Here is a 12,142-nt window from a genome sequence, read left to right as displayed (position 1 = left end):
ATGTAGAATCTTCCCAGACCAAGGAGCAAATTTGTGTCCCCTGCACTGGTAGGCGAATTCTTAAGCAGTGGACCACCAGGTAAGTCCTAATGGGATCTTCTGAAGCACAGAGTTTTAAAATTTTATACAGTGCCATTTATCTACTTTTTCTTTTATAGAGCTATGTGGAAAAGTCTTTGACTAACTCAAGGTCATAAAGATATTTCTCCTGCCTCCTTTCAAGGGTTCCTGTTTTGTTGCTTAATACAGATCTATTATCAATTTTGAGAAAGATTTTGTATATGGTGTGAGATAATTTGTCACTGAATTGCCTTCACACCTTCACTGAAAATTAACTGATGATAAATATATGGATTTATTTCTGGATTCTCAATTCTATCACATTGATCTGTGTCTCAGTCAAACTGTGAGACTGGCCTTCCTGGATGTTTGCTCTTGTTCTTGGATTGTCCCACTGTATTGACAAAACTCCTGGGTATGAGTTTTCTTTCCCACATTCTAATCAAAATCAGATCAGACCCCTTTGGCAGCAAGGTTACTTACTGGTCCTTAGGGCTGCCTTACTTTGGTAGAACTACTCTACTATGGAACAGGATTGGAGGAGTGGAAGCAGGCCTAAAGCAAGATTCCATAAACTCCCAACTATTTCTATTAAGGTTCAGTAGTTTTCCTGAATAAATGTTTCTCAATTTATTATACGTCTTTTTTCAATTTCTGGAATTCTAAAGTAGTTGTTTTGACAATTCTATCTAGTTTTATTGTTCCTTTTTGGTGATATGATTTGCTAAACATCTCACTCAGTCATTCTACAAGTCCCACCCTACTTAGCAATTAAGTAATTTTTTTAAAGTTGCTAAAGGCACCACATTTGATATGTCAAAACTAAGCATATGCTTTCTAACACTTCCTTCTGAAAAACCTACAGATGTGATAGTAAAGAAGCTCAAAGAGAATAAATATATAACAGTATTGAAGATTGGAAAGGAATTCATCAGAGGATCAGAGGTTTTTAATGATATTTATAAGGGAGAAAGCTACTGTATCATATTGACATATAAACCAAGGTGGAGAAAAGAAACAATTATGATGATTTGAAAGGACAAAACATAGTAGTGACATTTCATCTTCTTGGTTAGAACTGTGAAGATACCTTTTTACAATGAACTGGGCATTTATGTCCCCCCAAAATTCATCCTTTGAAATCCTAATTCCTAGTGTGATGTTACAGGAGGTAGGGCCTTTAGGAGGTTATTAGGTCATGAGGGTAGAGTCCTAAAGAATGGAATTAGTGCCTTTATCATAGAGACCCCCAAAAGTTCCCCTCTCCTTTCTGCCATATGCACATACAGCAAGAAGACCATCACCTAAAAACCAAAAGAGGCTTCTCACTAGATACTGAAACTACAGACACCATGATCTTGGACTCTCAGCCTCCAGAACCGGGAGAAATAAATTTGTTGTTTATAAGCTACCCAGTCAATAGTATTCTGTTTCAGAACCTTGAACTAAGACACTTTGTTAGATTCTGATGCTACTGTATGGGAGGAACTCCATTCTCCCTCATGCTCTGGGGCTCCTGATTTTGCCTCCTGAGACAAGCTTCCTTATCTATTATCCTCTAAGCCACGTCTGAAGTTGGGATTGGAAAGTGGGCCTCTTTGGAGGCTGAATAATTTCACAGCCTGCTTTCTGATGATGATGTAAGTTTGGTAGCTGGTGGTTGTTTTATAGACTGAAAAATCACAGGCATTTTTAGGCCAGGTTTGCGGTTTTGTTGTGAATATAATTGCATCAAAATTTAGTAAGTTTTCAATTTATTTCAATCTATTTATTGGTTCCATGTCAAAATTTCTTCTTGTCATGATTCTTAAGCCTGCCAACTCTTATGTATTCACTTCTGTGCTTAGCACATTTCACTCTCTGTTATTTAATGGTGGCTATTTTATGGTCATCTAAAACAGTAGGCTGGATATTGACCTTTGTAATAGGGCCATCACTGTCCACATGAAAACTCTTAATGAGCAAGTTTTGAAAAGGGCACTGAACAAAGGCTTTGTTTTATGAGGCATAGTTGCAGTTGACTCTCCCAGCTTTGTTGGCCCAAATTATTAGATTTTACCTCAGTTTTAATCGCAAGTCACACTCACAGAATGTGACTCCCTTAGCTTTCCTTTTTACTTGTAAATGGGGGTAATTCTTGCCCAATATATCTCTCATGATACCTTGATAAACGTGTAACACCTAGACAGCCACCAACACATAAACAGACACCGATATTCTTTTGTGGGGAGACTACTTCCTTAAAAAGCTATGAGCAGAGACTTCCCTAGCAGTCCAGTGGTTAAGAATCTGCACGCCAATGCTGGGTACGTGGGTTCAGTCCCTGGTCTGGGAAGATCTCACGTGCCTCAGAGAAACTAAGCCTGTGGGCCACAACTACTGAGCCCATGTTCTAGAGCCCTCAAGCCACAACTATTGGGCCCACATGTCACAACTACTGAAGCCCATGTGCCTAGAGCCCATGCTCTGCAACAAGAGAAACCACCCCAGTGAGAAGCCCGCATACTGCAACTAGAGAGTAGACCCCACTCACCACAGCTAGAAAAAGCCATGTGCAGCAATGAAGACCCAGCACAGCCAAAAATAAATAAAATTTAAATTTAAAAAATTCATTTGATGAAAAAAAGAGAAGTATAGCCACAGCAGCACTGTTCTGCCTTCTAAGTTGTCAGAAGTAACAGGTTCATCAAATATTTTTCAATGAGATTACAAAGGTAACCTTTTCTAACCTTCAAATACATGTTTCCTTGCTGCCCAATGACCAACTGATGAATCAACATCACATGTTTTCAGTTTTTGTTATGGCAATACTCTACTCTTTGTAGCAATTTTTTTTTTATCAGTTAAGGTAAAGTATAAGCTACAATAACAAAAAAGCACAGAAATAAAGTGACTCAAATAAGACCAAGATTTTTCTCTCACCTAAAAGTCCAGAGCAAGGCATCTCTTCTTCATGAGGTCATCCAGAGACCAGGTTATGTAATTCCTTAGGAAAGTACCCCAATCTATCTGGTGGGACCTTGTCAGGAGCACTACAACTGTGATTGTAGGAAGAGGGAAGAGAAAATAACTGGCAAGCATTTTCATTCTAAAAAGACTCGAATGGATATTTCACACTTTTGCTTCCACACCCTTGGCCGGACATATCGGACATATCATACAGCCATATCTAACTACAAGGAAGACTGGGAAATGACAGTTAAGTTCAGTTATGTAGTCATGTGTGAGCTACGTGTGCTAAGTTTCTTCAGTCATGTCCAACTCTTTGCGATCCCAAGGACTGTAGCCCTCCAGGCTCCTCTGTCCATGGGATTCTCCAGGCAGGAATACTGGAGTGGGCTGCCATTTCCTTCTCCAAGGGATCTTCCTGACCCAGGGAATGAACCCACATCGCTTATGTCTCTTGCATTGGCAGTTGGGTTCTTTACCACTAGCACCACCTGGGAAGCTCAGGTAGTCATGGGCACAGCTAAAACTTGGAGATTCCATTACTAAAAGTAATGTGTTGCATAGATGCTGGGGAAAAGCAACCTCTATTGCAATAGGTTTGAGAAGGCGAATATCACTTAAAAGTATCATAGACTGGGTCTTCCCAGTGCACCAGGCCCAAGCATTTGTCTCATGCATCCCACCTGGGCTGGTGATCTGTTTCACCATAGATAATATACATGCTGTTCTTTTGAAACATCCCACCCTCACCTTCTCCCACAGAGTTCAAAAGTCTGTTCTGTACTTCTGTGTCTCTTTTTCTGTTTTGCATATAGGGTTATCGTTACCATCTTTCTAAATTCCATATATATGTGTTAGTATGCTGTAATGTTCTTTATCTTTCTGGCTTACTTCACTCTGTATAATGGGCTCCAGTTTCATCCATCTCATTAGAACTGATTCAAATGAATTCTTTTTAACGGCTGAGTAATATTCCATGGTGTATATGTACCACAGTTTCCTTATCCATTCATCTGCTGATGGGCATCTAGGTTGCTTCCATGTCCTGGCTATTATAAACAGTGCTGCGATGAACATTGGGGTGCACGTGTTTCTTTCAGATCTGGTTTCCTCAGTGTGTATGCCCAGAAGTGGGATTGCTGGGTCATATGGCAGTTCTATTTCCAGTTTTTTAAGAAATCTCCACACTGTTTTCCATAGTGGCTGTACTAGTTTGCATTCCCACCAACAGAGGGGGGATTGGGATGGGGAATACGTGTAACTCTATGGCTGATTCATATCAATGTATGACAAAACCCACTGAAATGTTGTGAAGTAATTAGCTTCCAACTAATAAAAAAAAATTTAAAAAAAAGTATCATAGACTGTTGAATTTTTTAAAAAAACTAGTTTTATAATAATTACATTAAAGAAGAAGTTTCTAAAATAACATCTATTTCAGGATAGGCCTATACACTAAGTATTTGACTCTGGAAAACAAAACAGTATAGAATTTTTTAATCTTTAAAAGCTATATAAGAGTCAAGTGTACAGAATTATAAGTCAGAACTGATATATACTACAAAGTGATCACCATCACAAATCTAGTTGCCATCCATCACAATACAGTTGATCCCCTTCACCCATGTTGCCCACCTCCCAATCGCCTTCCCATCTAGTAACTGCTAATTTGTTCTCTATGAGGGTTTTTTTGTCTGTTCATTGCTTTCTTTTAGATTCCACATTATGGTATCTGTCTTTGTCTGACTTATTTCACTTAATATCTTCAAGGTTCATTATGTTGTCTCAAATGGTAGTTCATTCATTTATGGTTGAATAGTATTGTGTTATCCCATTGTATGTCTCATATATATAAGATGTGTCAACATCTTATATACAGACTTCTTTGTGTGTGTGTGTGTGTGTGTGTGTGTGTGTGTGAACATCTTTATCCAACCATTCCATTGATGGGCACATAGGTTGTTTCCATATTGGTTATTGCAAATACTGCTGCAACGAACATAGGGAATGTATTTTTTCAAATTAGTGTTTTCATTTTCTTTAGATATATACCTGGAAGTGGAATAGTGGGATAATATGGTAGTTATATTCATAATCTTTTGAGGAATCTCCATATTGTTTTCCATAGTAGCTATACCAATTTACAGTCCCACCAACAGTGTATGAGAATTCCCTTTTCTGCACATCCTCACCAACATTTGCTATTTCTTGTCTTTTTAATAATAGTTATTCTACTGGTATGGGGTGATATTTTATAATAGTTTTGATTTGCATTTCCCTAATAATTAGTAATGCTGAACACTTTTCCATGTATCCATTGGTCATCTGTATGTCTTCATTGGAAAAATGTCTATTCAGGTCCGCTGCCTATTTTAAAATCAGGGTTTTTTTGGTTGTTGTTGAATTGTATAAATTCTTTGTATATTTTTAATATTAACCTCTTGTCAAATATGTGATTTGCAAATATCTTCTCTCATTAAGTTGGAAAAGGACATGGCAACCTACTTCACTATTCTTGCCTGGAGAATCCTATGGACAGAGGAGCCTTGCAGGCTACAGTCCATGGGGTCGCAAAGAGTCACACGTGACTAAGTGACTGACGCACACACTTTCTCTTGTTAAGTATCCACAAGAACACTGCTAAGACTGGTGTCATTGAAGATATTGCCTGTTTTCTTCCAGGAATTTTATGGTTCCAGGTCTTACATCAAGACTTTAATTCATTTTGAGTTAATTCTTGTATGTGGTGTAAGAGAGTGATCTAGTTTCTCCAACACTATTTATTGGAAAGGCTGTCTTTTCTCCACTGTATATTTTTTACTTGCTTGTTTTAATTAATTGTCCATAGATGTTTATATCTGGACTTTATATCTGGGTTTATATCTGAACTTTCTATTCTGTTCCACTGATCTGTGTGTTTGTATTTGTGCCAGTACCATACTCTTTTGATTATAGTAGCTTTGTAGTATAGCTTGAAATCAGGGAGCATGATGCCTCCTGTTTTGTTCTTCATTCTTGATTGGTTTGACTCTTTGGGTCTTTTGTGATTCCACACAAGTTTTGTTCTACTTCTGTGAAATATGCCATTGAAATTTTGATATGGATTTCACTGAATCTCTAGATTGCTTTAGGTACTATGTTAGGACATTTTAACAATATTAATTCTTCCAGTGCATGAACACAGAATACTTTTCCACTTATTCGTGTCTTATAAGTTTTTAATGAACATGTTTTCACCTCCTTGATTAAATTTATTCCTGGTATTTTATTATTATTGATGCAATTTTAAGAGGAATTGTTTTCTTCTCTTTCTAAAAGTTCTTTATTAGTTTATAGAAAAGTCACAGATTTCTGTGTATTGATATTGTATCCTGTTACTAAATTCATTAGTTACAAAATTTTTTTAGTGGACTGTTTAGGGTTTTCTGTATATAGATAGTATCATGCCATCAGCAAAGAGTGATAGTTTACTTCTTTCTTTCCAATCTGATTCCTTTATTTCCTTCTCTTACCTAGCTGTTACGGCTAGAAGTTCCAATACCATGTTGAATAAAACTGGTGATAGTGCATATCCTTGTCTTGGTCCTGATCTTTGAGGAAATGCTTTCAGCTTTTCATAGTTGAGTATGTTGGCTATGGATTTGTCACATATGGTCTTTATTATGCCAAGGAATGTTCCCTTTATACTCCCTTTGTTGAGTGTTTTTATCATAGATGACTGAACACTTTTATTAGGTTTTGGGTTTTGGGGGTTTTTTTTTGATCACACTGTGCAGCATGTGGGATGCTAGTTCCCGAACCAGTTTCACAGTGGAAGCATGGAGTCCTAACCACTGGACCTCCAGGTAAGCCCCTCTTTTAGGTTTTGATTGTAGAATTCTTTATCTCTCTTTTAAATCTAAATGAAAACTTTGCTAGGGTATACTTTGCTGTAGATTTTTTGCCTTTCACCACTTTATTTTTTTTTTCTTTCACCACTTTAAATACCATGCATCTCCCTTATTGCTGGCAAACTTCTTGCTGAAAAGTCAACTAAGAGTCTTGTGGGAGTTCCCTTATTCATAACTAGTTGCTTCTTTCCTAATTGTTTAAAAAAAAATTCTTTTTCATTTTTGCCATTTTGACTATGATTTGTCTTGGTTTGGATCTTTTTGGCCTCATTTTGTTTAAAACTTTTGGTGCTTCCTGAACCTAGATGTCTGTAGCCTTCCCCAGGTTAAGGAATTTTTCCATTGTTATATCTTCATAAAAGTTCTTTACCCCTTTCTCTATCCTTTTTCCCTACCCTTATAATGCAAACGTTAGTACTCTTCATGTTATCCTTGAGGTCTTTTAAACTATCTTCATTTTTAAAAATTCTTTTTTCCTTTCTTCTGTTTAGCTTGGTGATCTCCATTACTCTGTCTTCCAGCTTGATGATTCATTCTTCTGTATCATCTAATAGACTGTTGATTTTTTTCTACTGTACCTTTTTAGTTAGTGTATTTTTTGGTTTTGTCAGATTCTTCTTCTCATTTCTGAAGAATCTCACTATATTTTCCATTCTTTTTTCAAGTTTGGTGGGCATATTTATGATTTTTACCTTGAACTCTATATTGGGTGGATTGCTTAGCATCACCTCATGTAGTTCTTCCTCTGAAGTATGTCTTCTTCCTTCTTTTAGAAGATATTCCTCTGTCTCCTCATTTTGCCCAGTACTGTTTCTTTCTAGACAGAGGTCAGCTGGTTGTATTTACTGATGTTGGAGAAGTATCTTATACAGGTGATGCCATATGAGGCTTGGCAGAATGCTCCCCTCTGGTCATCAGAGTTATTTGCTCTAGAAATGCCCCTTATGTGGGCTGTGTATATGTCCTTAGGTTGTGGCAGGGATGACTATACAGGGTGCCCTGATACGCAGGTCTGGACCCTGAATTGGTTAAGTCCATGTCTTCTGCAGAGGCTGTCAGCCTACGGAGGTCAGAACCTGGTCTTCACACAGCTGCCTGTATGGCCTGAGGGGAGTAGAGGCTGGTACCAGCCTACTGGTGAGTAGTGCTGGGTCCCTGTATGGCTGACTGCTTGACCAGGGGGGACTTGATGCTGGAGCCATCCTGCTGGTGGGCATATCAGCACCCATTGCTAGTAGGCTAGAGGGATTATTACAAAGTGGCAGTTGCCATCACCATTTTTATTGCAGTAAAATGACTTCCCCAAATGGCTGCTGCCATGTCTCCATCCCTAAGGGGAGTCCCAGCTGACTTTTGCATCTCCAGGATGTTCTCCAAGATCAATAAACAGGTTGGACACTGGCTCCTTTCAAACTACTGCCTCTGTGGTGAAACTCAGACCATGTGAGATTTTGTGTGTGCCTTTAAGACTAGAGATCTCTTCAAGAAAATTAGAGATACCAAGGGAACATTCCATACAAAGAAGGGAACAATAAAGGACAGAAACAGTATGGACCTAGCAGAAGCAGAGGATATTAAGAAGAGATGGCAAGAACACACAGAAGAACTATACAAAAAATATCTTAATGACCCAGATAACCATGATGGTGTGATCAGTCACCTAGAGCCAAACATCCTGGAATACAAAGTCAAGTGGGCCTTAGGAAGCATCACTATGAACAAGGCTAGTGGAGGTGATGGAATCCCAGTTGAGCTATTTCAAATCCTTAACAATGATGCTGTGAAAGTGCTGCAGTCAATATGCCAGCAAATTTGGAAAACTCAGCAGTGGCCACAGGACTGGAAAAGTTCAGTTTTCATTCCAATCCCAAAGAAAGGCAATGCCAAATAATGTTCAAACTACTGCATAATTGTACTCATCTCACACACCAGCAAAGTAATGCTCAAAATTCTCCAAGTGAGGTTTCAACAGTACATGAACTGAGAACTTTCATATGTTCAACCTGGATTTAGAAAAGACAGAGAAACCAGAGGTCAAATTGCCAACATCTGTTGGATCATAGAAAAAAGCAAGAGTTCCAGAAAAACATCTACTTCTGCTTTATTGACTATGCCAGAGCCTTTGACTGTGTGGATCACAACAAACTGTGGAAAATTCTGAAAGAGATGGGAATACCAGACCACCTGACCTGCCTCCTGAGAAATCTGTGTGCAGGTCAAGAAGCAACAGTTAGAACTGGACATGGAACAACAGCCTGGTTCCAATTTGGGAAAGGAGTATGGCAAGGCTGTGTATTGTCACCCTGCTTATTTAACTTATATGCAGAGCACATCATGAGAAATGCCAGGCTGGATGAAGCACAAGCTGGAATCAAGACTGCTGGGAGAAATATCAATAACCTCAGATATGCAAATGACACCACCCTTATGGCAGAAAGTAAAGAGGAACTAAAGAGCCCCTTGATGAAAGTGAAAGAGGAGAGTGAAAAAGCTGGCTTAAAACTAAACATATAAAAAAAGATCATAGCATCTGGTCCCATCACTTCACGGCAAATAGATGGGGAAACAATGTGAACAGTGTCAGACTTTATTTTATTGGACTCCAAAATCACTGCAGATGGTGACTGCAGCCATGAAATAAAAAGACGCTTGCTCCTTGGAAGAAAAACTATGACCAACCTAGACAGCATACTAAAAAACAGACATTACTGTGCCAACAAAGGTCCATCTAGTCAAAGCTATAGTTTTTCCAGCAGTCATGTATGAATGTCAGAGTTGGACCATAAAGAAAGCTGAGCACTGAAGAATTGATGCTTTTGAACTGTGGTGTTAGAGAAGACTCTTGAGAGTCCCTTGGACTGCAAGGAGATCCAACCAGTGAATACTAAAGGAAATCAGTCCTAAATATTCATTTGAAGGACTGATGTTGAAGCTGAAACTCTAATACCCTGGCCACCTGATGGGAAGAACTGACTCTCTGGAAAAGACCCTGATGCTGGGAAAGATTGAAGGCAGGAGGAGAAGGGGACAACAGAGGATGAGATGGTTTGATGACATCACCGACTCGATGGACATGAGTTTGAACAAGCTCCAGGAGTTGGTGATGGACAGGGAAGCCTGGCATGCTGCAGTCATTGAGGTCGCAAAATGTTGGGACACAACTAAGCAATGAACTGAACTTAAGAATGGAGTCCCTTCCTGAGAAAGAAAAATGGAGCTGGAGGAATCAGGCTGCCTGATTTCAGACTATACTACAATAAATCGCAGCAGTATCTTTTTGGATCCACTTCCTAGAGGTGGTGCCCATCAATACTGCCATTAGCAAGGTAGCCTCAGATTGCATAAATGGTTCCTGCCCGTGACTCAGTCCTCAAGGAGTAACCCAACTGATTTTTGCCTTTCTAAAAAGATGTTTCAAGATTAGTACATGTGTCCCTTTTCCTATGGTTCATGAAATCTTCCAACTGGTGTTTTTGTGATGGTTTTCAGGTCAAGTAAATCTATACAAGCTCTTAAAGAACAGGTTTCCCATTTCTTGGTTCTATAGTTTTCCTGTGCATATTCCCAATTGGGTTTTCAAAGCCCAGTATTTGGATGCTTATCTCTCTTTCACAGTATCTAAAGGATGGGGTACCTGATGTGGGCTTTGAATCCCTCATTCATCTAGAAGAAAGATCTGTACCTTTGTGATCCCTCTCGATTGCGAACTACTGCAGCTGGAGGCTGGGTTTTTCCTTGGTAAGCCTGTATCTCCACCTTTCCTACTGGTCTCGCCAGTGTTCTTCTAACTTTTTTTGTGGAAGCTTTATTCATCCATTTTTTCAGGTTCCTTTCTCAGGGAATTATTTCATATGCAGTATAGATCTGTTGAGTGTGTCTATGTGAGGTGGTGAGTTCAGGATCTTCCTACACTGTCATCTTGAACCCTCCCCCACTTCACCTTTTGACCTAAGTCTCTAATTTAAAATACAGAAATAACTGCTCATTGAGGAATACACCAAAACTCTATATACAGTTATAGATTAAAAAATCTCCAATATCATAAACTCACAGAATTACATATTAGTGCTAAAAAGGACCCTTTGTTTCTTATACATAAATAAACTAAGACCCAAAGAGGCAAAAATAAATGGCTCTGTATCAGAAAGACAGTAACTGATCCAAGATAGGACAAATTTCTACTGAATCTTTGGATATACACAAACTGAGATACTTTTTGAAGTAAAAAGGTTGCTGTAATTTTTAAAAAGCATATGTTGATTAGAAACAAATTATTCACAGATTCAGTTCAGTTCAATTCAGTCACTCAGTTGTGTCCGACTCTTTGCAACCCCATGAACCGCAGCACGCCAGGCCTCCCTGTCCATCACCAACTCCTGGAGTTTACCCAAACTCATGTCCATTGAACTGGTGATGCCATCACTAAATACTATAATTTTCAATTATGTAATAAATGATAAACATACACATTTAAGAAATATAACATGAATTAGGTTATGCCTCTAAAACTAAATTTTTTATGAAAAAAATAATATCCACAATCTGAATCTGACTCAACTGGCCACATTACTGATAGACTACTGCACTATTGCATTTATCTCAAAATAATTATTCACTGCAAACAATAATATAAACAAAATATAAGCTCAATTTTCCCATGTATTGAAGGGTGTAAGCTGACATAGTTTACAGAGTAATTTGCGTGTTTTTAAAATGTAAGACTTCGAAAAGTAAGTTGTTTTTTATGAGGACTTATAAAATTAAGAAACCTATCAGATGTAAACATGTAGCTCAGTTAGAATCTACTTATTTATTTGTACAACTCCAATGCAGATTTAAGGGCACTTTCAAGATTACCTAAAATATAGTGTATGTCACTGACATTAAATCTAAGCAAGGAATTTAGTTTATGTTCTATTAATTCAATAAACATTGGTTGAGCATCTCGTTTAGGCACTGTACTTCCAAAGATGATATAAAAGAAGAAATAATTCAAGTGGATGTAAAACAGATACCACTAAAACAAATAAGTTGTCATTAGTTAGAAGGCACCATTGGCAGTGTTACAGAGATAGCAAGTGTGATACTTTTAAAAAAATGATATGCTGCTGCTGCTGCTAAGTCGCTTCAGTTGCGTCCGACTCTGTGTGACCCCAAATGATATGCTAGATAAGTTCAATTTGAAGATTCCATTGTAATTAGGGATTTCAAAAAGTAAAACATAAAAATGTTCCAAAGTCTAA

The sequence above is a fragment of the Cervus elaphus genome, chromosome 21 (genome assembly GCF_910594005.1).
Source record: "Cervus elaphus chromosome 21, mCerEla1.1, whole genome shotgun sequence".
Classification (NCBI taxonomy): Eukaryota; Metazoa; Chordata; class Mammalia; order Artiodactyla; family Cervidae; genus Cervus; species Cervus elaphus.
The sequence above is the reverse complement of the archived record's forward strand: the minus strand, read 5'-3'. Positions refer to the sequence as shown.